This window comes from Geotrypetes seraphini, chromosome 10 (genome assembly GCF_902459505.1).
Source record: "Geotrypetes seraphini chromosome 10, aGeoSer1.1, whole genome shotgun sequence".
NCBI classification, from domain to species: Eukaryota; Metazoa; Chordata; class Amphibia; order Gymnophiona; family Dermophiidae; genus Geotrypetes; species Geotrypetes seraphini.
In genome coordinates, this window is record NC_047093.1 from 102,351,063 (window position 1) to 102,375,877 (window position 24,815).

The following is a 24,815-nucleotide window of genomic DNA, read 5'->3' on the forward strand; positions in this document are numbered from 1 at the left end:
ACATTTTCTACTCCATTCAGTATTTTATAGACCTCAATCATATCACCCCTGAACCATCTCATCTCCAAGCTGAAAAGCCCTGGCTGCTTTAGCCTTTCCTCATAGGGGAGTCATACCATCCCTTTTATAATTTTCGTCAAAGATTTACATACAGTGGAGGCAGTGAATGCCAATCAATCTTATAACTTTCAAAGGGATACTCCAGGACTGATTTGGGAAACACTGGGATAAATGACCCTGTAGCTCATGTCTGCAAGGTTCTCACTCAGAAGGAACATCAAGAAGGGGGAAGCAACTTAAAAAGGAATTTTCTAATTTGGAACAAGATATTGGAGACAAAATTCGCTGCGAAATGGGAACAAATTACTTTACAGGCCCTCTTAAAAGCTAAATATAAATATAATGAGATTTCTTCACAGTTGGCCAGGAAAGATTTGTTTTCTCAACAAGCTCTGTATTATGGAAACTCGAATAAAGCGGGAAGATTACTGGCTAATTACCTCAAAGCAAAAAAAAAGGAAAGCAAAAATTGTTGCGATAAAAGACAAAAAAGGTGACACTCATTTACAAATTGGAAATATTCTAAAACAATTTTTGAATTTTTACAAAACTTTGTATTCTTCTGAGCTTTATTCAAATAAAGAAAAGGATGGTATAGAATTTTTAAAATTAATTAAGGGTCCTAAAATTCCCGAGCATATAAAAGGTAGTCTCGAAGTGCCCATATCGATAAAGGAATTGCAAACAGCATTGAAGTCCCTTAGGTTGCATATTAGGTACTATGGCAGAATCCTTAACTATTGTTTTGCCGAAGCCAAATAAAGATCCTATGTTAGTTTCAAATTACAGGCCTATTTCTTTGATTAATGTAGATGGTAAACTTTTGGCTAAGTTATTGGCTTTACACTTAGCTAAGGCTCTCCCTTATATCATCGGAATGCTCAAAGACATTCTTCTAATAACACTAGATTGGCGTTACATATGTTAAATCTATGAAAAGTTATGGATGATCTGGCCTTCTCTGTATCTTTGGATGCAGAGAAGGCCTTTGATTGTGTAGAATGGACCTTCATGTATCAAGCGATGGACTGGTTTGGTATTGGTTCTGGATTTATTCAAATGATTCAAACCTTGTATAGCTCCCCCTCTGCCAGATTGTATATTAATAATACTTTTTCAGAGCGTTTTTGTTTGGGGAGGGGAGTTAGGCAAGGATGTCTGTTATCTCCTCTGCTGTTTGATATTGTTTTGGAGCCTTTGTTATTGGCGATTCAACAGGCAGAGGAGATTCAGGGTATTCCTTATGCAGGTCGGGAATATAAAGTCTCTACTTATGCAGATGATATTTTGCTTCATTTGAGGAATCTGGAAACAACCATTCCACATTTACTTGAGCTGATTGAAAGATTTGGGAAATTTTCAAGATATAAGATAAATTGGAGTAAATCAGAGGTCCTTTCTTTAAACGTTCACAGTTCCAAGGGATTATTTGATAAATTCTCTTTCTTGTGAAAGGAAGGAGGTATTAAATATTTAGGTATTTGGATCCAGAAAACGTTGGAAGAAACAATGCAGGTAAATGAAAAATCCATATTGCTAAAGGTCTCAGAGATGTGTGAGCATTGGAACCCACTGCATTTGTCTTGGTGGGGGAGAGTTCAGACTATAAAAATGATGATTCTGCCTATAGTTTGTTACCAAATGGGTATGATACCTGTTTACTTCCAGGGCTCTTTTTATAAAAAATTGAATAGTATTCTTACTAAATTTATTTGGCTGGGTAAAAATGCTAGAATTGCTATGGTAACTTTACAAAAGCCGATTGCGGAGGGTGGGGTAAATTTTCCAAATTTTTATAGATACCATCAGGCCTATATTATGTGCCAGGGAATGTATTGGTTCCTCCCCGAGCTCATGAAGCATCTGCCAGACTGGCTACACCTGGAATGGAAAATTATGTCCCCAATGCGACTTTCTCATGTATTAAGTATCAGATTACCTAGCTATGCTAGTGACAACATAATTTTATTGGATACATGGAAAACAATTAAATTTATTGATAAACTAACAGATGTTCTTATATTGAAATCTACTTTACAGTCCTTATGGTTAAACTCCAAGATTCAAGTGGGCAGTGCTGGGATCGCCTGGAAGAATTGGATGCAGGCAGGTATTCGGACATTGGATGATGTTATATCCAATGAGAATTTGCTGGAATTTTCATGGCTGCAACAATCATTTGTCATTTAAAAATCTCAACAGTATACGTGGTTGCAGTTGAAGCAGGCCATTCGGAGTGGGTTCCCTGAATGGAAAAATTTTAAAAATTATTATAGCCTGCAGATCTATTGCTACCAGACAGATTTAGTAGGACATCAGGCTGCCCAGTGGTATAAATTAATTTCTGAATTTTTGAATAAAAAACCTAAAAATAGTTTCAGAGATATTTGGAGCATTGAGATTAAACAGTATATTTCTGTATCTCGTTGGCCACGAATTTGGACTTGGAAGTTGAAATGTACAGCATTAGCATCTATGAGGCAAATGTGGTTATTTTTATTACATAGGATTTTTTGGACCCCAGTTCGTTTACAAAAAATAAAGATGAACTCAAATATGTTTAAGCAAAGGAATGGCCAAAGAGTTTGAAGGTTTTCTGGTAGAAAAATTAATATCAAATATTTGCTAACCACACTCAAGACTTGAACCCCTGACCTATGGAAGATAAAAGTAGCATCTTAAGGCATAGAGCTATAGAAGGAACTTTGTTTAGAATTTGGTAACAGTGCCTCTAAAGACTAAGCAGATGACAAATGGCTTCTAGTAAAAGCTTTGAGAAGGGAAGGAATTGATTAAAAGTCAGGACAGGTGTGTTTGCCCAAACCATACCTAAAGCACGCCCAATCAGATTTGAAAGTTTTCTGGTGGGAAGTCCAAACGGTGCCTATGACGTCAGACGCTACTTAGGCTTCCTTAGTATAAGAAGGTCCATCAGAGCAGTGTTTTCTCTTTTAGGACACCTAATTCTGTGTCAATGCTTATTTCTGAGACTTTACTTTTCTTGATTATATTTTAACCTTTTCATCTGCCACAACTCTCCATTTCATAGGACCATTAGCAGTTATAGTAATTTGCAATTTTGATGTTTGTCTAACCTTTTTCATCTTTCCAGGAACAAATCTAGGTGAGAATAATATATTGCTAGCTATTTAGGTGTCTTAATTATATAAAAGCTCAGGCAGAACTGATTTCTTCTTTTGGACTCCCATGCTTATGGTGATTCTCCATTAACTTTTTCTTCCTCTGAAATCTGCCACAATTCTCTCCATTCCACAGGGTCATTAGCAGGTCTGAGAATTAGTGATGATAATAATTGGTTCCAGGAATCTTGTCTGAAAAAACCCCCCTTGCTGTTTGAAACTTTGGTGCCAGCAAAATGGATATGCAAGTTACATGAATATGTGGAACCTATAGCAGTGCTTTTCCTCATAGAGCTAAAGGTAAATCTTTTTAGAGTCATAATTGATAGGTATCCTTATTATTAAAAAAGGAACAGTGTTTATTTTGCTTCTGTTCATTCTCGCTGATATTCTGAGACTGTGCTGCATTTTATTTTTCCACATATGTCTTGACCTTTTCCCCCTTTTCTCCTGATTTCCTGTCCCCAGGTCTGTTCAAACTGAGTTCAGCACAAGAGCTTGCACCTGGACAAAGCTCAAATACTAAAACAGACAGAATAGGTAAGAATGACGTACTGAAACCTTTGTTTGCCCTTGTGATGAATTATCTACATTTTCACAATACTAACATGTTTCACACTTTTTTCCCCTTCAGAAAGGTGTAGTTATAGAAGATTTTCTGAGAAAACAGTCAATTGGTGAGTTTTACAAAGGTGTGCTAAATCCATGCATGCACTAACTACTAACGTGTGCATAGGATAACATACCATAAAGTTTTACCATAACATAAAGTTTTACCGCGCGCTGAAGCAGCACTGTTTAGGCACCGTTAGTGTGTGGTAAAGATTAACGCATGCATTTTATCCTATGCACATGTTAGTAGTTAGTGCATGTGTGGATTTGTAAAAAGCAGCTTAAAACTCACCAATCAACTCTTAATTTGTCTCAATCCATCTTCCTTTTTCTTCAGCCTGCCTTCTCCTACCAGGAGCAGATTCTGGGACCTTACCAATTCTACCATAGTAACAACTTGGACCTACGAGTGCCTTACTCTGCATACCTGTTATCTATCTCATCAAACTGCAGTTGCTGCTTTCCTGGACTGTGCAATAAAAATCTTATACCATTTTTCACCTTGTGCTTATTTCTATTGAGTAGCAGCCAGGCATTAGTGTTTCTTTAATAAGCACTACTTCAGCTCCTTGGTCACATTGACCTTTGTCTTATCTAGTGTTCCATGAGTCCCAAACTGCAAAGGGGGGATGGGGTGGCAAACAGGGTAGCTGGCATGTCTCCTGCTTCACTGCCTGCAACTAGCATAATATTTGAGAACATGAGATTAGATGAGAGGTGGAGAGGATGAACTAGGTGCCTTAACTTGGTGGCTTCTTTCAGTCAGTTTTCTACCCTGACAGCTTGAGATATGCTGAACTGCATCCGATTCTGCATTCTTTGGGTGCCCAAAGGATGCCTAAACAGCACAGTATAATCCAGTTAGACTTGCTTTGATTTTATGGCTGATTCTGTAGCACAGGGGTTAGAATGAAGGTTGGGGTGTGAGCCTGTTCTGGGTTCGACTGCCTCATGTCCTTCAGCTGACAAAATACTCATTTTAATAAAAATTACAAGCTACAGACCAATCACATCTAATTTTCATCTCAAACAGTACAACATTAGCAATACTAGAAACAGTCTATTCCAAAAGTTGAGTTTGCATTTGATACAAAACAGCAGTATTTGAATCCATGTCACATTTATTGAACCCAACTTGAGATTCTGGCTTTTGGGACAATGAAAGCAGCACTTTAAGCCATTGAGCTACCAGTCTTTTGTCTCAGCTAACTATGAGATGAAAGCTAAGCAGATTTTACCTTAGCAGATCACTAAACTATGATATGACAGGGGAGTCAGAGAAACTGGAGCGGAAGGTGCTGTAGCTCAATGAGTAAAAGTGCTGTCCTGATCTTCCAGAGGTTGTGAGTTCAACTCCCGGCCTGTCTTTTACTCGTGCAGGTGTACTTTGATGATGTCACAATGAGGTCATCATTGTGCGGCTCCATACCTCCATTTGCAATGAACTAGAAGCCACATTCAGTTCTGTTCTGTGTTTTATGTTTAAATGATTTTTATTATTCCAGCAGTAAGAAGCAAATACAAACAGTAGTACCATTCAGGAAATAACATTTTCAACAATATAATCAGTTCCCCTCCCCAAGAATCCATGGCTAGTCCAACAGCTGAGAGTGGGAATAAAATCTTAAAGATTCAAAAGTCTACTGCGAGCACACGGTGTGAGGTCCTGCCAGAAGTGCTCCCACACCTGACAAAATTTGTGACCCGGGCCAAGAGTCAAGTCTCCCACCATGCGTCTCTCCAGTGTTGCGTGCACTATCATTAGGGATCTCCATTGTGCATATGACGGGGGATCACGGGAGAGCCAGTTGGTGAGGATGGCTTTTTTTCCCATCAAAAGGGCTCTGGAAATAAATGCTGACATTCCCCTGGGTTTGGGCGAGGCTATATTATAAAATCCAAATAACGCCCTTGGTTGCGGAAGCCATCGCCTTCCCCAAAGTGATGTGGTATATAGGCCAAGATGTCTCCAAAACTGTTGGATTGCGGGGCAGGCCCAAAACATGTGACTCAAAGATGCGTGAGCCTGATTGCATTTCGGGCAAGAATGCGACGCAGTAGTGCTGGACAAGATGGCTGCGAGTACCTGGCGTTGAGCATTCACGAAGACTCAGTGCTGTTAGTTTTTTTACCTGGACCGGTACAATGGTCAAACGGAAGTCTAAGCTCCGGGTTTTCCCGGAGGAATCTTTGATGGCAGCCGTGGGCCCGATGGACGCTTTCCTCCAGCATGGGGCTGGAACGACTCGACTGGAGTTTTCTTCGGCAGGGAGAGACGCGCTGGCTGAGGCGTCAGATCTCTCCCTCAAAGCAACATCACTGTCTCCGGAGGAGCGGAGTCCTCCGAGTTGCCCGGGGGCGTTAGACCAGCAGATGGAGGTCGGAGCGCCCCAGGGTGTTTCCTCACCAACGCTACCGAGAGCGGGGAACGTCTCGGAGAGCGGTGAAGGGAAGCCAAGTGAATTATCTGTGCACTTGGAGAAATTGAACCTGCAAATTCCTCAGGATTTTTTGAAATTGAATGTATCTCCAGCAGAGGTATCAGGTAACTTGTTTGCAACAGAGGGTCATGGGTCTGAACTAACTCCCATGCAGAGGCCCAAAGTTTTCACTATGGAAACATTATGGGAAGCAATATCTACTTTGCAACTCTCTTTAGGATCCCAAATGCAGCAACTTACTACAAGATATACAACTGTTGTTTCTGAAAATATGGAACTGAAAAATAGACTATCTAGTGTGGAAACAAAAGTGGATGGACATGAGACCAGAATAAAATCTCTGGAGTCCCAGGCCTCGGTGTGGGTCAGGGATAGTGGAAATCTTAATTTTAAAGTTGAAATGTTGGAAAACATGACCAGAAGATGTAATCTTCGGATTATAAATTTTCCAAAACTTTCAACTATTTCTCCACAAGATATGTTTAAGAAATACCTGAAAGAGATTTTGAAAGTGCCCGAAACTTCTTATCCACCTCTCACTAAAATATATTACTTGCCAACCAGGACATTGGGTCAGGAACCAGGCCAGCAGAATTTGTCTGCTGATAGCTAGTTTGGACCTAACAAATTTCCTTGAGAGGTCGGATAATGAGCCACCGGCAACTGCGACGCTGCTGGTACAGTTTGCTATAGACTCTGACAGAGAATGGATGCTTAAGATGTTTTTTAAGTTTAAGGACATACCATTTATGACAAAAACTGTGAGAATGTATCCTGATGTGTCAAGGTTGACCCAAAAGAGAAGAAAACAGTTTCTCATTTTGAGACCGAGGGTCATACAGCTGGGTGCTACGTTTGTACTCAGATACCCCTGTAAATGTGTGATGGTCTATCAGGGGAATAGACATGTTTATTTTGAACCTCAGCAGTTGATAAAATTTATTTCTGCAAAAGAGCAAATTTAATATTCCTGAGAGAATTGTAGTTACAACCCGCTTAGTTTAATTAGGTTCCTTGCCTCTACTCAATACCATCTGTATTTTCTTAGTAATGTTTGATTTGAAACTCAGCTAAAGTAGCTTTCTCCCCCTTTATTGAGGTCTAATTTCTCCAATCCAGTATAATTAGAATTTTAAGGAAAATTTTTCCTATTATTGAATTGTTTATTTTTCCTTTTTGCTATTTTATTTACCTTTTTGATTATAATGTAACAATGGTTGAGACTGATATTGGAATATTTCTTTGAATTGACTGTTTATTATGTCAAATTATAAAATTAAATAAAGAATTAAAAAGAATGTGACGCAGTAATCCCCATCTGGGCTGCACATTCTGGTGGAATGTAAAGTCTAAGAACAATTTTCAATTGCTTTTCCCAGTGAGTAATATTGGGTGACACCTTCTGAATGTTATTCAGGACCCGTTGTAACCGTTGAGCAGTCAACTGGCAATGCAAGTCCTCAGCCCACGCTGTCGCTAATATATCCAGATTCGTACTTGGTTGGCAATCCCGGATCCCCACAATATGAAATCGTAGAGGAATCCTCTGTTGGGCTGAAAGGCTGAAGAGTTCCGAAAGCGCCTCCCTGCAGACTTCAGTAAGGGCAGCCACTGGGAGGGACTGAACATAGTGACGGATCTGGTAATAGGCGAAGAGATCATTAGCCTGTAGGTCAAAAGTCCGTTGCAGCTCGGCAAATGTGACCAGGTTCCCCTCCTCCGAAACAAGTGAAAAAGATATTGTAGACCTTGTGCTTGCCACCTAAGAAAGGTGGCATTTTGCATTGCCCTGTATAGGCAAATATAAAGACACTCTAGAAGACAATTTGGCTGTTTTACAGACCCATCTCCATGTCCTTCTGGCTGGCGTAAAAATGGGGTAGTGAGACACCAAAGGACACATCCTCGGATCCGCCACATGTAGAAAATAGCTCACATGGAACGGAGCCAGCAAAGATAACTCCAGTGGTGTAGCAGAAAAATCAGATGTTCCTCTAAACCAATCATTAATATGTCTCATTTGAAAAGCCATAGCATACCAACGTACATTTAATAAACCATAGCCCCCCCCCCTATCCCTGGGCAGACACATCCGTAGCAAGGGCATACGTGGTCGCTTACCACCCCATAGAAAACGCTGTAGCTCTTTCGTTAAACGAATGTTATGGGCATGGGACAGCAGCAGAGGTAAAACCTGAAAGCGATATAACCATTTGGGAAAGAGCACCATATTAAAAAGGGCTACCCGGCCCGCCACCGATAAGGGAAAAGTGAACCAATTCTGTAGATGTTGTGAGGTGTCTTGAAGCAATGGGGTGATATTGCTGGTGTACAGGGTCATAAGGTCTTGGGGGATCTGTACCCCCAAATAGCGAATTGAAGTCTGAGCCCATGTAAATGGGAAGTGACTGCTCCATGTCTGTTGTAGTGTCATGGGGCTAGCTAGGGCCATAGATTTCTGGTAGTTCAACGTAAATCCCGAATAAAAGTTGAATTCGTCAAGCGCTTGCAATAAATATCGAACAGAGTGAGCGGGGTCAGTTAGCAAAAATAATAGGTCATCTGCAAAGGCCAACACTTTGAGTGAATGAATCCCGAAGTCCACACCCACTATGTCGGGGTCCTGAGACACTGTGCGAAGAAAGGGTTCGAGGTATAATAGAAATAAGAGGGGTGACAGGGGACAGCCCTGTCGAGTTCCCCTCTCAATAGGTATTGGGTCAGTAATAATGTCATTGACAAGTAGTCTTGCTGTTGGAGTGGAATATAAAGTGCGTAATGCCGAGGCGAACCAGCCAGATATCCCCATACAATTTAACACTTCAAAGAGATACGTCCAATTGACCTGGTCGAACGCCTGTGCCGCATCCAAACTGAGTAGAAGCATAGGAGTGTGATGGAGTTGCGTGTGCGCTAAGGCTATCAATGCTTTACGTACGTTGTGTACTGCTTGTATACCCTGTACAAAGCCGACTTGTGTGGATGCAATCACATCGGGGAGAAGGGTCGCTAATCTATCAGCTAAGATTTTGGACAGAATTTTGATGTCTACATTCAGCAAAGAAATTGGGCGATAGGACTCGGGAGCAGAACTGTCTTTGCCAGGCTTCAATATCAACGTGATTAAAGCCTCATTCGCTTCTCCAGGGAAATGTTCATCCTGGATTACCTGGGAGTAATAGTCCCTCAAAAAAGGACTAAGCTGCCCTGAGAGCAGTTTATGGTCAAATATATTTTATTGAGCAGTCAAGAAAACAGCAGAGTGACACAACAAAGTCAAAAACCAGCTCAAAAGAGTTGTGAAATATCCCCCCAAAGAACCTCCCTCCCCCAAACCCAACCCAAAACACCCCCCTTCCCCCCCAGTCCCACCCCTGGGTCCTCCTTCCAATTACCAAAAAGAAACAAAGAGCAAGCTATACATAGAATGAAACAAAAGAATAAGCACAACAAAAAGCATCAATTAAGTATCCGGCTACGAGCCAGAGGGGTCAAAGTAGTCCAGAAAGGTTCCCAAGTAGTCTGGAAAAGGCGGCCCTGGCGAGAGGACAAATCAGTCACATCCCGTCGCTCCCACATCAAGAGAGCAATCATGCGGCTCCTCCAAAGGGAATAGTCCAGAGCCTCAGCTTCAAGCCATTTCAGCAAGATGCATTTCAAAGCAATCAGGATAGACCACTTGAGGAAAGCTGCAACTCCTTTGGAACGTGGAAAGTAGTGAGGAATAATCCTAAACAAAAGCAAAGGTGAGCTGCGAATGGTAACATGCCAAAGATTCTCAACAAAAGCAAAGATAGCAGTCCAAAAATGCTGTACCTGAGGACAAGTCCAAAACATATGTCCCAAACTGGCTTCCGGAGCCTGACAACTAAGGCAGGCTGCGTTTAAACGAAAGTGAGCCAAATAAGCCCTTTTAGGAGAGAGATATAAACGAAAAATCAATTTAAAATGTTGTTCCCAAAAGGTGGTATATTTACGAAATGCTGGCAGACGTCGGACAGCCTGAAGAAGTAGGTCCGAAGGCAAGTCTACAGCAAGATCACAAGACCAAGCATCTCGCAGCCGAGAATGGTCAAACAAAGGGCATTCATCTTTCAAGTGGCGATGATGGAACTTGAGGGGGACCGGCTCCTGTGAACCAATGGTAAAGGCCGTGGACAACAACTCTTGGCAGGAGGCCTGCAAGGAGCTAGAAGGTAAGGAAGAAATGTAATGGTGGATTTGCATATAAGCAAAAAAGTCAGAAGGGGGAAGATCAAAATCTGTTTGCAATTGAGCAAAAGATTTAGGGGTACCATCATCATTAACCAAGTGAAATAGATAATGAATGCCCTTCGTTTCCCACCGAACAAAACTCGGCCCATCAATCCCAGGCAGGAAAGAACCATTAAAGCTTAGAGGTAGAAAGGGAGAAACAGAGGAAGAAAGAGTGTGAAATTTACAGACCCAACGCCAAACCTTCTTCAAGGGTCGATGCAATACTTTCAGAGAAAGAGACTCAGGTGCAATAGAAGGGACAGAATGTAGATAGGCACTAAAGTGAGTAGAATGAAAACAAGTAAGTTCTAGAGGAGTGTTAGTGAACGCTGAAGTACCCCTAAAGAGGTCATTGATATGCCTCATCCCACAACTAACTGTTAAGTATCTAAGATTCAATAAATCTAAACCCCCTCTATACCAGGGAGTCGCCGCCCGCTTATAAGACAAACGAGGTCTTTTACCAGCCCAAAGAAACTTCTGGACCAGCTGCTCCAGTCTCCGCTTGTCTCGAGAAGTCAAATAAAGGGGAAGAACCTGAAAAACATAAAGCCAACAGGGAACTAGGAGCATGTTATATAGGTGCACGTGACCCAGAAGCGAGAAAGGAAGATTTTCCCAAAGGAGTAATTTATTTTGTAGAACCTGGAACAAGGGTGTCACATTCAACCGGTAAAGACTAGATAAATCCAGTGGAATGGTAACCCCCAGGTATCGCAAAGCGGAATCAGCCCAATGGAGAGGAAAAGCACCCCTCCACGCAGTTCGTAAAGCCGGTGGTAAGGGTAAAGCCAGGGACTTATCTAAATTGAGAGACAGCCCTGAATAGAAACCAAATTCCGAAATGAGATCCAGAGCCGCCGGGAGAGAGTCCTCGGGTTGGGTGAGAATTAAGAACAAGTCGTCCGCGTACACCAGAGTCTTAAGTTCGCGGGCGCCAACCGAAAGACCTCAGACCTCTGCAAACCCCCGAAGAGTGCATAATAAGGGTTCCAAAGAAAGAAGAAACAGAAGGGGGGAAAGTGGGCAACCCTGCCGAAGAATAGGAAAAGAGTCTGAGCGAGTCCCATTGACAAGCAGTGAAGCCTGAGGATTGGAGTAGAGGGAACGCACAGCATCCAGAAAACCCCCCCCGAGCCCCACATACTCTAAGGTGCGAAATAAAAAGGACCAGTGAATGCTATCAAACACCTTAGAAGCATCGAGACTAACAGAGTTGGAATTTGGTGAGATTGACACTGAGCAAGAGCAAGAAGTACCTTGCGGACATTGTGGACAGACTGGCGACCCCAAACAAAGCCAACCTGATCCTCATGTATAAGCTGTGGTAAATGAGGAGCTAGATGATCAGCCAGCATGCGTGCAAAGATTTTGAGGTCAACATTTATTAAAGAAATGGGGCGATATGACCCCGGTAAATCAGCTGTCTTACCCGGCTTCAAGAGCAACGTAATAAGAGCCTCGTTCGCAAAGCGCGGAAAAGAACCACAGGCAGTGGCTGCATTATAATACGCCAACAAAGGACCATAAAGAGTAGGAGAAAGAAGCCGGTAGAAGTCGCCCGAGAACCCATCCGGGCCAGGAGCCCAATCCGAATGAAGCGTTTTAATGGCAGCCTCCAGTTCAACCGCCCGAAACGGACTGTTAAGAGAAGAAATCACGTCAGCCGATAAACGAGGAAGACCAGAAGAATGAAGATAGTCCGTCAACAGGTCCGGTGAGGCATCATCCGGAGCATCATATAACCGGTGGAAAAAGTCAAACAGGACCCCAGAGACTTCAGAAGTCTGGGACACCATCCCACCCGTCCGGGTCCGTAAAGATAGAATCGGCTTCCTGCCAGTCGTAGCAGAAACTAAACGGGCCATAAGACGTCCAGGCTTGTTCCCGTAACGAAGAAATCTATGCTGATAGAAGGCTTTACATTTTTGAGAACGAGAGTGAAGAAGAGAATTCAATGCAGCCTGAGTGGAAAGATAACATTCTCGAGTCTCCCTGGAAGGATGGAGAGAGAAGGCCCTCTTCGCCGAACGCAAGGCTCGTTCTAAAGTAACTATTCCTTGATTGATGCTTTTGTTACGGACGCACAAGAAAGAGATAATATGCCCCCGGATCACCGTTTTCCCAGCCTCCCAAAACAAGGTTGGGCATTATTGGTAGAATAGTCATCCCATTGAGTCTGGAGAAAGGTCCGAAATTCCTCATCCCGAGCAAGAAAAAAGGGAAACCTCCAGGATGAAAGCCGGTAGTATGTTGAGTCCAGTACAACATCCACCCAGATCGGAGCATGGCCGGAAATGGATAGGGGGCCGATCTCAGCCGACCTTACAGAAGGAAACAAAGAAGAAGAAAGGAAAATATAGTCTAAACGAGACCAGGTGCCATGGGCACGAGAAGATGAGTGTAGTCACGGACTTCAGGGTGAAGAAGACGCCAAGGGTCCACTACAGAAGAGTATCACAGAAGTCAGAAAGAAGACGACCCTTAGCGCCAGAAGAAGAAACTGGGGAACTAGATTTATCCACATCAGGGCTCAGAACCAAATTAAAATCTCCCATAAGAAGGGGATCCCTAGGAAACTGAGAACAAAGAGTAAGCAGGCGGCGTAGGAAGGCCGACTCCCCGGAATTGGGGCCATAGACCACAAGAAGAAGATAGGAACAGTCCCCCAAGGTAAGGTGCAAAAGCAGAGATCTCCCATCAGGGGCCTTATCAAGAACTTGCACCCCAAGCGGAGAAGATTTCCGAACCAACACTGCAACTCCACCATGACGACCCTGAGAAGAAGCAAAATAAACCTCCCCAACCCAGGAATGACGCAACTTAAGATGTTCCGCGTCAGTTAGACGAGTTTCCTGTAAACAAGCAACATCCGAGTGACCCCGCTGCAAGGCAGCCAGGATTTTAGACCGCTTCGCGGGGGAAGTAATACCCCCAACATTACAAGAGGTGAGTTTAAACGGGGTACTCAGGTCCGAAAATCAGAAAAAGGCACAGAAAAGAATAGAAAAAAGGTTGAAAAACTACCCCAAGGGCCCAGCCACCCCCCAGAGCAGGAACACACAATAGCATAAATCAAGGAGAGAACCCGTGATATCATTCCAGACAGTAACAGAATAAAAACAAAAGGAAGGAGGACCCCCCACCCCCCAAATCCAACCCAACCCGCCCTATCCCAGTAACCCTTCACCACCCAACCCATCCCAACCCCAAGAAAGAAAACCGCTCCACAGAAGTGGAACAGAAAGGAGTCACACAAAGATGTAAATGGGGCCCCAAATCCCCAATCCCACTTCCAACACACGCACCCCAGGCACCACTACACGCATCCAGTCAGTCAAACAAACCTCAGCAAAAATCAGGAGAAACAAGTGCCACAAATGCGGCAGGGCAGCAAACCACAGAAGCAGAGAATCCCTCGAATTGCCAGTAGAATAGCACCCCCCCACATCCAGTCAGCGCACCAGAGGCCCAACAAACGAAAACTGAAAAGCGACCCCCAAACCATGCAAATTCCAGTCAAACCAAGAAACAAGCAGTCTCTTCCCCCCTGCAAACACACCAGTCAAACACACTCACAGCAGGACCAAAGCCATACAAAACCCCACAAGCAGCCCAACTAGAAAGGATCGGCATCCGTGCAAAACAAGCAGGGAGCCCACTAGGCCCACTAGAAAGGGGGGAATGGTGAGCAGGCGGCTCGGGAAAGCCCTCCAAAAACCGATCCCACCACAGGGCAAGCCTGGGAGAGGTCAACCCTAGAAGGTATCTGGAACAAAGGCACGGCATTAGCCCCTTCAGGCCCCGCACCCGGGCAGGCGGCCCGCAAAAGCCCCAAGTAAACCCAGTAGTATAGCAACCAACCAAACAAGTAGAACCGGGTCTGCCAAAAGTGCAGGGCTGGGGATACCAGGAGGCGACAACATCAGAAGACAGAGGAGCAAGGTAAATGCCGTAATATATAGAGACCCAAAGAATAACCAAACAAACAAGGGAGTAGACACACTCCAACAAGGGCCAGAGTGCCAATGGGTACAAAGGGAAGCAGGGGGCCATCCATTAGTCACAAAGCTGGGACTCGCAATCAAGAGGAGAAGCGCTCCACAGATGAGTGCTAGGTCAGCGCAGCAGCCAGGACAGGAAACTCAGGGGGCCGAAGAAGGCCCTGCTTCCCCGGGTAGCGCATCAAGATAGGTTTGCGCGGCTTCAGCAGAGTGGAACATCTGCCATCCCGAAGGAGTCCAAATCTTGAGCTGCGCCGGGTAAAGAAGCTGGAATCGTTGTTTTCGTTCGTAGAAAGCTGAACACACAGGAGAGAAGTGCCTCCGGCGTTCCTGTAGCGCAGGGGAGTAGTCCTGTAACAGGCGCACAGGGGTGTCTGAGAGCAGTTTATAAAATTCTGCCGTAAAGCCATCCGGCCCTGGAGCCGAAAAATTTCGTTGATTGTGGATAGCTTTATGTAGTTCTTTAGGGGTGATGGGTGCATTAAGAAACCTAACATCCGAGTCAGAGAGCAGCTGTAAACCGGAATCCGTGAAATAGTCCTTAATAAGGGGTTCAGCTCCCGAGTCCTGGCGCCCATATACTTTCCCGAAGTGGGACTGAAAAAGTTGTGTAATGTGTTCGGTACTGTGGTGAAATTGGCCTGTACTATCCCTCAATCCCAGAACATAACGGTGACCCCGCGCCTGGGAAGTCAAGCAGGCTAATAACTTCCCTGCCCGATTTCCATAGCGATGGTAGCGAAATTTTTGATACAAGAGCATTTTCACCGTGCGCTCATGTATATAGGGCGTGGCGGGTTGGGAACAGAGTATACTGACGCTTAGCGCTTGCTAGTTCTTTTTCCAACCGCAGTATTCCCCGGGACAAACGGCGATTACGCGCTATTACATAAGCTATACAATCTCCTCTAAGCACCACCTTAGCCGTGCTCCAAAACAGTGTCGGATCATTGCTATGCTGACCATTAAAGTCTAGGAATTCACCACATTTAGTCGTTAGGTATGTTTTGAAATGGTCATCAGAAAATAGATAACTAGGGAAGCGCCAACGTACAGGTCCGCGTAAACCGAAGCCCACATTCACATCTAGCCAGATCATCGCGTGATCTGAAATCACCGCCGGGCCTATTACCGCTGCATCCACATTTAGAAATGCTCTGCGCATGGTAAGGATATAATCTATCCTAGATTGTGTGTTATGTGCTCTGGAGCGGTGTGTGTAATCCCGTTCAGTGGTATGGAGAATTCTCCACGGGTCCACCAGATCTAAAGTGGCGCAAAGATAGGGCAGGCCTCTGGTATGAGATATACTTGCACCAGGTCCCGGCTGAGAACGATCACAAGTCGGGTCAAACACCTGATTGAAATCCCCTGCAATGTATCAGTAACCCGCCCAAGAAGCATGACAGTTAGACCCTCAAAGAAGGAATGGTCATAGGTATTAGGTGCATATACATTTATCAAGTAAAAGGAATATGTGCCTACTGACAACTGCAGCAAGAGGTAGCGGCCCTGTGGGTCCGAGGCTACTACTTTCGCAGTGTAAGGCAATGTCTTACTAATCAGTATCACCACCCCTGCCCGCTTATGAGTTGAAGATGCTGCATGCACTGCGGCTACCCAGGACCTCCTCAATTTCTGATGTTCCAAGTCTGTAAGTCGGGTTTCTTGCAGACAGGCTATGTCGACCTTATATCGTTTGAGCTGTGTTAAAATTTTTGTTCGTTTTATGGGAGAGGTAATGCCCGAAACATTCCAGGATACTATTCTCAAAGTGTTAGCCAGCAGGTACAAAAGGGGCTAGTACAAACATATAAAATGCTAAGTGTGGAAAAAATCCACCCCGGGTTCCCAGCCATACCCAGGGCAGCCACATGACGCTCAGGACCTGCCCGAGCAGCACCAGTACCATGGTAAATGTCAGGTGCAGGAGTCTCGCAGCAGGGTCTGATCCCACCCTTCCCAATAATCGAAAGAATACCAGCAGCAACCACGTAGGCCAAAGACTCCCCCCCCTGGAACCCCAAACCCCCCCTCCATTCCCAACCTTCTCCCCAATTGCATGGTTGTGGTCACAGCCTCAGGTTTGCCCTAGGCGGTCCCAAAGGTGTGAAAGATCACAAAACAATGCCACTCCGGGCCCCGAGTTCCCATACAGTAAATACAATAGTCATAAGAGCAGTCTGCAGAGCAAATGAACATTAGGATGAGCTCAAATATACAGTATATCAATTTCTGAACTAGAACAGGAAAAAACACAAAATTGTAAACAAACTTAAACCAGAATAGCAAGTAACAGCCATATTATCTAAGATCCAGGCTTCCCCCAAACCAGGAGATCCCGGTGCATCCACAATGCCACAGGCACACAGGAGCATGTGACAAACAAGGAAGCACACCATGTGCTCTTTCATGTAAGGTCCGACTGGGGCAACACCTGAGTGTTCACATAAAGGGCCGCCTCAGCCGCGGCCTCAAATACCTGCCAGCGTCCCTGATGGTAAATTTTCAAAGTGGCTGGATATAAAAAGAGAAAGCGTATTTTTTTTTCAGCCAAAGAGGAGCAAAGTGGGTAGAATTGCTTCCTGCGCTCCGTTAGGGCCACAGAGTAGTCCTGGAAAATGCGCACCTCAGACTCCTCAAATGCTAAAGTCTCCCGACGTTGTTTATATTTGCGCAAGATTTCCACTTTATGGTTATAGTTTAAAAGTTTGGCTATTACCATGCGAGGCCTCGCCTCTCTTGCTTGTTCTCGGCCTAGCCGGTGTGCTCTCTCCAGTCGAATAGGCCCCAGGCCCTCCTTCAAGGGAAAGGAACTGGTCAGCCAGGCCTCCAGCACCTGCAGGAGCTTAGGACCGGGTACTATTTCCGGAATCCCCAAAAAACATAAGTTAGATCTTCTGGATCTATTTTCAAGATCATCCAGTCTTTCTGCTTGTTTTTGAGTCAGAGCCTGCAGTTCCTGTAACGTGGTGTCATGTGCCTGCTGTGTATCCTCAATGCTGGAAAACCGAGTCTCCAGCGCTGTGGTGCGGCTAGTAGTCTCCATAAGTAGATTTTCAAGCTTTTGGAGCTGTTCAGAAAGTTTTTCTATGCTGGGCTGCATTGCCACTGTTACTGCTTGAGTAAGGGCAGTCAGCGCTTCCGGCGCTATTTGCTGAATCGCGGCTAAGGAGGTGACCGGTGCCATTTTGTCAGCGCCGTGCTGCGGGCGGTCCCGATCCTTTTTTTGAGTGCGGGTGGACATCAGCGACGCAGGAGAGGACAGAAATCTGTCCATATATTGTGCACAGCAAGCGCTGCAAAGCGCTGTCTCCCAGCTCACCTCCAAAGGCTAGTAACAGGGCGCTTCAGGACTCGGGGCCCGGGAGCTCAGGCAGCCTGCTTCTGCCTTGGCTCAGTGCATCACGTGATCTCCCTGTTCTGTGTTTTATTCTGTTTTTAAGCTTGGCCAATTGAAGTTATGGGCTTTCTGTTTGCTTTAAAGAATGAGCTGATTGTAGCAATGTTTCATGACAAAGAGAGTGTTATTTAGAGCAAGGAATCGCTTCTAAAAACCTCTCTCAAATAATGTCTGTGGGATGCCCAGAGAAAGCTGATTGGATAACCTAAATAGCATGTATTGTGTTAAAGCTTTTCTGGAGCTTAAACCACGTCTATTTGAAGCCTATACGGAGCTCAAAATCCTATGCTTTACACTTCTTATAGGAGCTAATGATACCATTGCTATACAAGTTTCTGTGTAGCACAGGAGTAAAAGTTCTCCCCTTCCATGCTGATGTTCTCAGATCAACTCCCACTGAAACTAATATATTATAAATATCCTTTTAAACATGGTATACTGTGTATTTATTATCCTTTTAATGGTGGTATACTTTGGGTTAATTATGTTATAGCTTACAGTCCTGAAATAATGATAACAAATCAGTAAAAAGTACCTTTTTATATATAACATCGTAGGGACGGTATCTGGCGTCTATATGGAGTTTTTGGGAATGCGTGCATTAGAGACATCTATACAATGCCTAAATAATGCTGATTGCCATTTGCGCCACAAGGACATATAAAGCACGCCTAAAGTTAGGCGCACTTTACAGAATCTAGGCCTAATTGTATAAAATGGTGTAATCTCTGTAATATTTTTCTGTATTCAATCAAATGTACTACACTGTTGTAGTTTTTAAAATAATAAAATTATTACAAAAAAAAAAAAAAAGAAGGGGGAAGCTTCAAATGGAGATTGTCTTTTTGGAAGATCCAGTACTGTTAGTCCTACGTTTGACTGATTTTTTTTTTTAACAGCGATATACTTACAACAGGTTGGAGAGCACTGCACAAAAGCATAATGGTATTACCAACTATAGAACACAAGGTTCCATTGCATACCATGAAACAACATAAGCTGTAGGAGGGTCATGAATTCCCTTTGGAAATAATCCTGGTTATTTACTGCAACAATAATTTACTCATTTCAGATTTCTCTACTGCATTTGAAGAACCACAGCTAAGCATCAGAAGTAGAAATGGTCATTTACAGAAGCAAGTATGGCTGAACTCAAATGTGGCCAAGACATAGGAGTCACTTGCCTTGTGCTTAAACTGATACAGTATGATAAATATAACTTAACTAGTGTTAAAGCCCGTTACATTAACGAGTGCTAGAAAGCAGCCCCCTTTCCTTCTCCCCCTCCAGTTCCTCCCTGACTGTCTCTCCGTGGCCCCCTTCTGTCTCCCCTCTCCCAAGCAAAGCTGTCTGCCTCCCAAACACCCCTCCCCCCAAAGCAGCCCCCTTTCCCTCTCCAGTTCCTCCCTGACTGTCTCTCCGTGGCCCCCTTCTGTCTTCCCCAAGCAAAGCTGTCTGCCTCCCAGCACACCCCTCCCCCAAAGCAGCCCTCTTTCCCTCTCCCCCTCCAGTTCCTCCCTGACTGCGTCTCCGTGGCCCCCCTTCTGTCTTCCCCCCAAGCAAAGCTGTCTGCCTCCCAGCACACCCCTCCCCTAAAGCGGCCCCCTTTCCCTCTCCCCCTCGACTGTCTCTCCGTGGCCCCCCTTCTGTCTTTCCCCCCAAGCAAAGCTGTCTGCCTCCCAGCACACTCCTTCCCCAAAGCAGCCCCCTTTCCCTCCCATCCGACCCAATCGGGCAGAGCAAATCAGGGCAGTAGCAGGCTGCGAAGCAGCGTGTTTAGAGTGCTGCGGCCGCTGCTGGAATCAGGACGTTTGTCGGGACTGCGGAAGAGAAGAGGAGCGGCGGCAAGGGACTAAGGGAGCCGGCCAGACCACGGGAAGGGAGGGTCGGATGGGAGGCTGAATGGGGGTTCGGGTGTGCCGGGGAGAGGGGCGAAGACGCCGCCGCCGACCGTTACAATTGGGGCCTTGACTCCCTTAGTTCTGACCGAAGTTAGTTTTAAGTTCTAAGCCGCGGCAGCGGCTTCTCTCACGATCCATGCCTGCGTCAGAAGCCTTCTCCGATGCAGGTGCAGCTCGTGAGAGGAGCCGCGGCGGCGGCTTAGAACTTAAAAATAACTTCGGTCAGAACATTACCTTGGGTTCCGCAATCGGGTCCTGTTTGGTCTGCCACTGCCTGGAGGAGCTGAAGAGCAGGGAGTCACGCGTACAGATTCTCTGCCGGCCACTGTCACAACTAGGCGCGCATGCGCACTCCTGCGGCCACAGACCTACAGATCATGGAAGCACGCAGTTCAGAGTGCGCATGCGCGGCTAGGGTTTTATTATTAAGATAAATACACTGGAACTGAGAGATTCTGCTAGCTCCATTGACAAACATTCAATCAGGATGGCTTTCCTCTCTCCAGTTTTTAATTTCTTCCTATACTTTCTCTGAAGGCCTGTATATCATGCTACCTGTTGAATAGCTATTCTCTTTTCTTCCAGCACCACATAGTTAGCAATAAGTTTTAACTACATGATGATCTCTCTTGTCTTGTGAGAACAGAATGCTATTTTGAGTAGCCTATAACTCAGTCCTACTGAGAGCTGCATTGTACAGATATTAAAGAAAGCACCTTCTATTGAGGTATGCTAGCAGTGGGTCCGAGATAAAGGTGAGGGAAGATTGTGTACCCAGGAAAAAAATCAGACAGCCACAATTAGAGTCAATGGGGGCTGCCACTGGCCCCTGGGCCTTGCAATAAACTAGGAGGCAGATGTTATCCCTCCTCCTCAGTCATTCATGGTTCCTCTCAGTGAATTTGAGCCATATAGTGCCTAACTCTTGCTAGACTGTGAAGCCAGCACAGGAGTTCAAGTACCATGTGCCTCAGATTCATCAAAAGCTATATAGTGCCAGCAGAAGAAAACAGATGTTCAGTGAGGGCTAGAAGCTGCTACAATTACATTACATTACATTACATTAGGGATTTCTATTCCGCCATTACCTTGCGGTTCAAGGCGGATTACAAAAGGTTAATTTAAAAAATACAGAGTTACAATGATTAGCTAGAGAGGTAAGTTGTAGATTTTATAAACATTAACGGGTTGTTGAGGGTGAGGTGGTTTGTAAGAGAATTAATAGTTGGTCATAGTGGAGGTTCTTTTGTTGTTGTTAGTGCAGTAATGGGTAGATCAGATGTCGGTTTTAGAGTTACTAAGAGGTCGTGATGTTATTGCTGCTTCAGGAATTTCTTGAAAAGTGTGGTTTTTATTTCTTTTCTGAACGTCCTATAGTCTGGGGTGGTCATCAGAAGGTTGGAGATCTGGTTGTCCAGCCTTGCGGCTTGAGTGGCTAGGAGGCCGTCGTGTAGTTTTGTTCTTTTTACTTCCTTGATTGGGGGGGGGTATGAATGGGGAGTGTGTTTTTCTGTGTCTGGTAGTGGGTGCTTGGATGAGGCGATTGTTCAAGTATGATGGGCTGTCTCCGTGTAGGGTTTTAAATAGTATGCAGTAGAATTTGAATTGGATTCTTTCTTGGATTGGAAGCCAATGTGAGTTGATGAAGGCTTCAGTGATGTGGTCATGTTTTCTCAATGAGTAGATGAGTCTCAAAGCTGTATTTTGGATTGTTTGGAGTTGTTTAATCGTAGTTACAGGGCAAGGAAGGAAGAGGATGTTGCAGTAGTCCAATATACCTAGTATTAGGGATTGTACTATAAGTTGGAATTGTGTTCTTTCAAAGAATTTTCGGACTTGTCTCAGATTTCTCATGACTGCGAATGATTTCTGAATTGTTTTATTTATTTGCGGTTGCATAGTGCAGCATCTGTCTATGGTCATGCCAAGTAGTTTTATGGTGGTTTGGATTGGATATTTGATTGCGTTTATTTCTAAGTTGGTTGTGGTTTGGACCTTGTCATTTTCGAGAAGGATGAATTTGGTTTTGTCTTGGTTGAGTTTAAGTTAATTAAGTTTAAGTTAAACTAGTTAATAAAGTTAAATGATAGCTAATTTGATGATGATGAAGGTGTCTAGGGTGTGAATGAAATTGGCTAATTCAGGAGGTAACTACCTAGCTAGCTAGACAGATGACTGATAAAGGTAGGGTAGTTGAGACTAGGTAGAGAAAGGAGGAGGGAAGTTTCAAGTCCAAGTTTCAAGTTTATTTTAATTTGATAAGTTGCTTAATTTAATTTTTACTAAGCGAGTTACAACATTGAAAAAAAAAAAAAAAAATCATTTATTTTAACATAACATTTAAAAATTTTAAAACAATAGTTAAGACCAACAGACTTACAGACCAACCGAGACACTAGGTAAAAAAAGGACAGAACTACTATTCAATATTTTTAGAGTGCAGGAGAGAACCATAAATGGAAAAACATTAGGGGTGGGGAGAGGTGGAAACCTGGAAGAAGGTAATGTAAAATTTTTGAACGAAATTTAAAGATTAAAAGCATCTTTAAAAAGAAAACTTTTTAAGTTACTTTTAAAATGACTCAAATTATTTTCCTCTCTCAATTGCTGAGGTAAAGTGTTCCAAAGTTGTAGAGCTATCACCGAGAACATATCTTGTCGTCGAGTTCCAATAATTTTCAGGGAGGGAACTACTAAAAGAGTGTTGGAGATGGGGGTGAAGTGACTATGAGAGAGGAGACCAAAGACAGAATGGAGGGACTGAGAGAAAGAGGGAGATTAAGAGAGAGACTACAGAGGACAAGGTGCGAATAGATGAGAAAAGAAGGGAAACCAATGGAGACCTGGAAAACAGTGATAGGTGAAGCAATGGGGTGTTAAGAACCTGACCAACAGGCTTTTCTTCAACGCACCCTTCAATATTATCACTAGACAAGGCAACAAACACCCCTCCTCCCCCCCACACACATTTTTCAGCCTCAATGGGGATGATAAGGGGAAGGAATTTTGGATCTAGCTCATGGCACATTATATTCAGGTCCAACAGGTATTCCTCTATCCTTGGAGGGCTTACAGCATACGTTTGTACCTGATGCAATAGAGGACTAAAGGATTTGCTCAAGATTTCAAGGAGCAGCAGTGGAACTGGAAACTGACCTCTCAGGTTCCCAGCTGCTGCTTTAACCATTAAGACACTCCTTTTTCCTGTGATTGGAAAGATCTAAAGAAAGATTAGATTCTTACCTTGATAATCTTCTTTCTTGTAGATGTGTCTAGTGTCCTGAACTGTAGGGCCTTGTATTTGAGCCCACAAGTTGCTTGCAGAAAACTGTCAACCATGTTTTCAACTCCACCTCCTTTCCGGGAGCTGCTCAGTTCATGCAAAAGCAATCAAGCAGCATTGTAAAGAAAGCCATAACTGGAAAGAGGGAAATGGGGAGGCATCCCCGATAGTACAATTCTGTTCTGCTCTATAACTAACATTAGCAATAAACATAATAAGATTCAAACAGTAGCTATATAGCTATAAAAACAGATAAAAATGTGTGCAACCAGCACATTTAGTTCCGTGGTTATGGAATAACTTGCCCATAGACTTGAGAAAAGAAGAATCTTATATAAATTATTTAAAAGCACATTTTTTTCAATTGACTTTCTCAATTTAGAATAGAGTTTGGGACTGTGATCTGAGTTTATGTTATGATTAATTTTGTAATGGAATATTTTTAGTTGAAAGTATGAATTATGGTTCCTTGAGATTGGATTGTTTTACCATTAGAACTGTTATTATTGAGATGTTGCTTGTTATAATATTTTATGGAAATTTTTTTTTTTTAACTTTTGTTCTTAATCTTTCCTTTTCTATTTTTAAATGGAGTTCTTTTCTTGCTGAATGTGAACTATACATTGTAAACCGCTCTGATTCTTTTAGGCTGTTATGCGGTATATAAAGTTTTTAATAAACAAACACTAACCCCCTTTTCTACAAAGCCGCACTAGCGGCTGCCAGGCGGCAATAGCCCTGAAGTCCTTTAAATCTCTATAGACTTCGGGGCCGTTACCGCGCAGCTTTGTAGAAGAGGGGGTAAATTTATATAGAGCTTGTAGCTTCTGGAGCTTCAGTCTGTATGGCTTTTGAAGAAATATCAGACCCAAAGCCATTTCGAACAAGACTCCCAGGTAGTCCAGATGCTGAGTCAGCTCCAGCTGGCTCTTCTTGAAGTTGACGATCCAACCCAAGTTTTGGAGGAGTTGTATCACTCAAAACTGTTTCTTTGCCTTCCTCCTTGGACAAAGCTCTGATGAGCCAATCATCCAAGTACAGGTGCACTTGGATCCCAGTCTTGCGGAGGTATGCTGCCCCTACCACCATCACCTTGGTAAAGGTGTGAGGCGTCTTTGTTAGACTGAAGGGAAGCACTGAGAACTAGAATGCTGGTCCAGTACATGGAACTGCAAGTACCTCCTATGAGCCAGCAAAATGGGAATGTGGAGATAGGCTTCCATCGAGGGAAGTGAAGAACTTCCCTGGTGCCACTGCCGCTATGACTGACCAAACAAACTGTCTCCATGCAGAAGTGTGACATCTTTAGAGCTGCACTGACAGACTTGAGGTCTAGAATTAGTCTCCAGTCTTCTAAGCTTTTCTTTGGTAAAATAAAGTACATGGAGTAAAACTGCAGATCAGATCAGAAACACTTCTGAATAACTTGCTTGCAGGAAACAAACTGGGGGGGGGGGGGGGCAGGAGCAGCTCCCTGGGAGTTGAAAACATGATTGATAGTTTTCTGCAAGCAACTTGCGGGTTCAAATACAAGACCCTATGGTTCTGGACCACTAGACATGTTGCACTAAAATGAGCTTTCAGGCATTTTGTCAAGATCTAATTCAGAGGAATAAATGACGCATAAGTATTACACGTATTTTGGTGGAATAGTTTGAGGTTGAAAGAGGACAAATTCAGGAATAAGCTAAAACAAATACTTCTTCACAGACAG

The 24,815-nt window shown here is 43.9% G+C and overlaps 1 protein-coding gene across 5 annotated transcripts in view; it reads right to left on the reverse strand.

Moving 5' to 3' along the window:
* Nucleotides 1–24,815, reverse strand: part of SLC31A1 (solute carrier family 31 member 1) — a 170,009-nt gene that overhangs the window by 26,742 nt on the left and 118,452 nt on the right. The window lies entirely within an intron of this gene.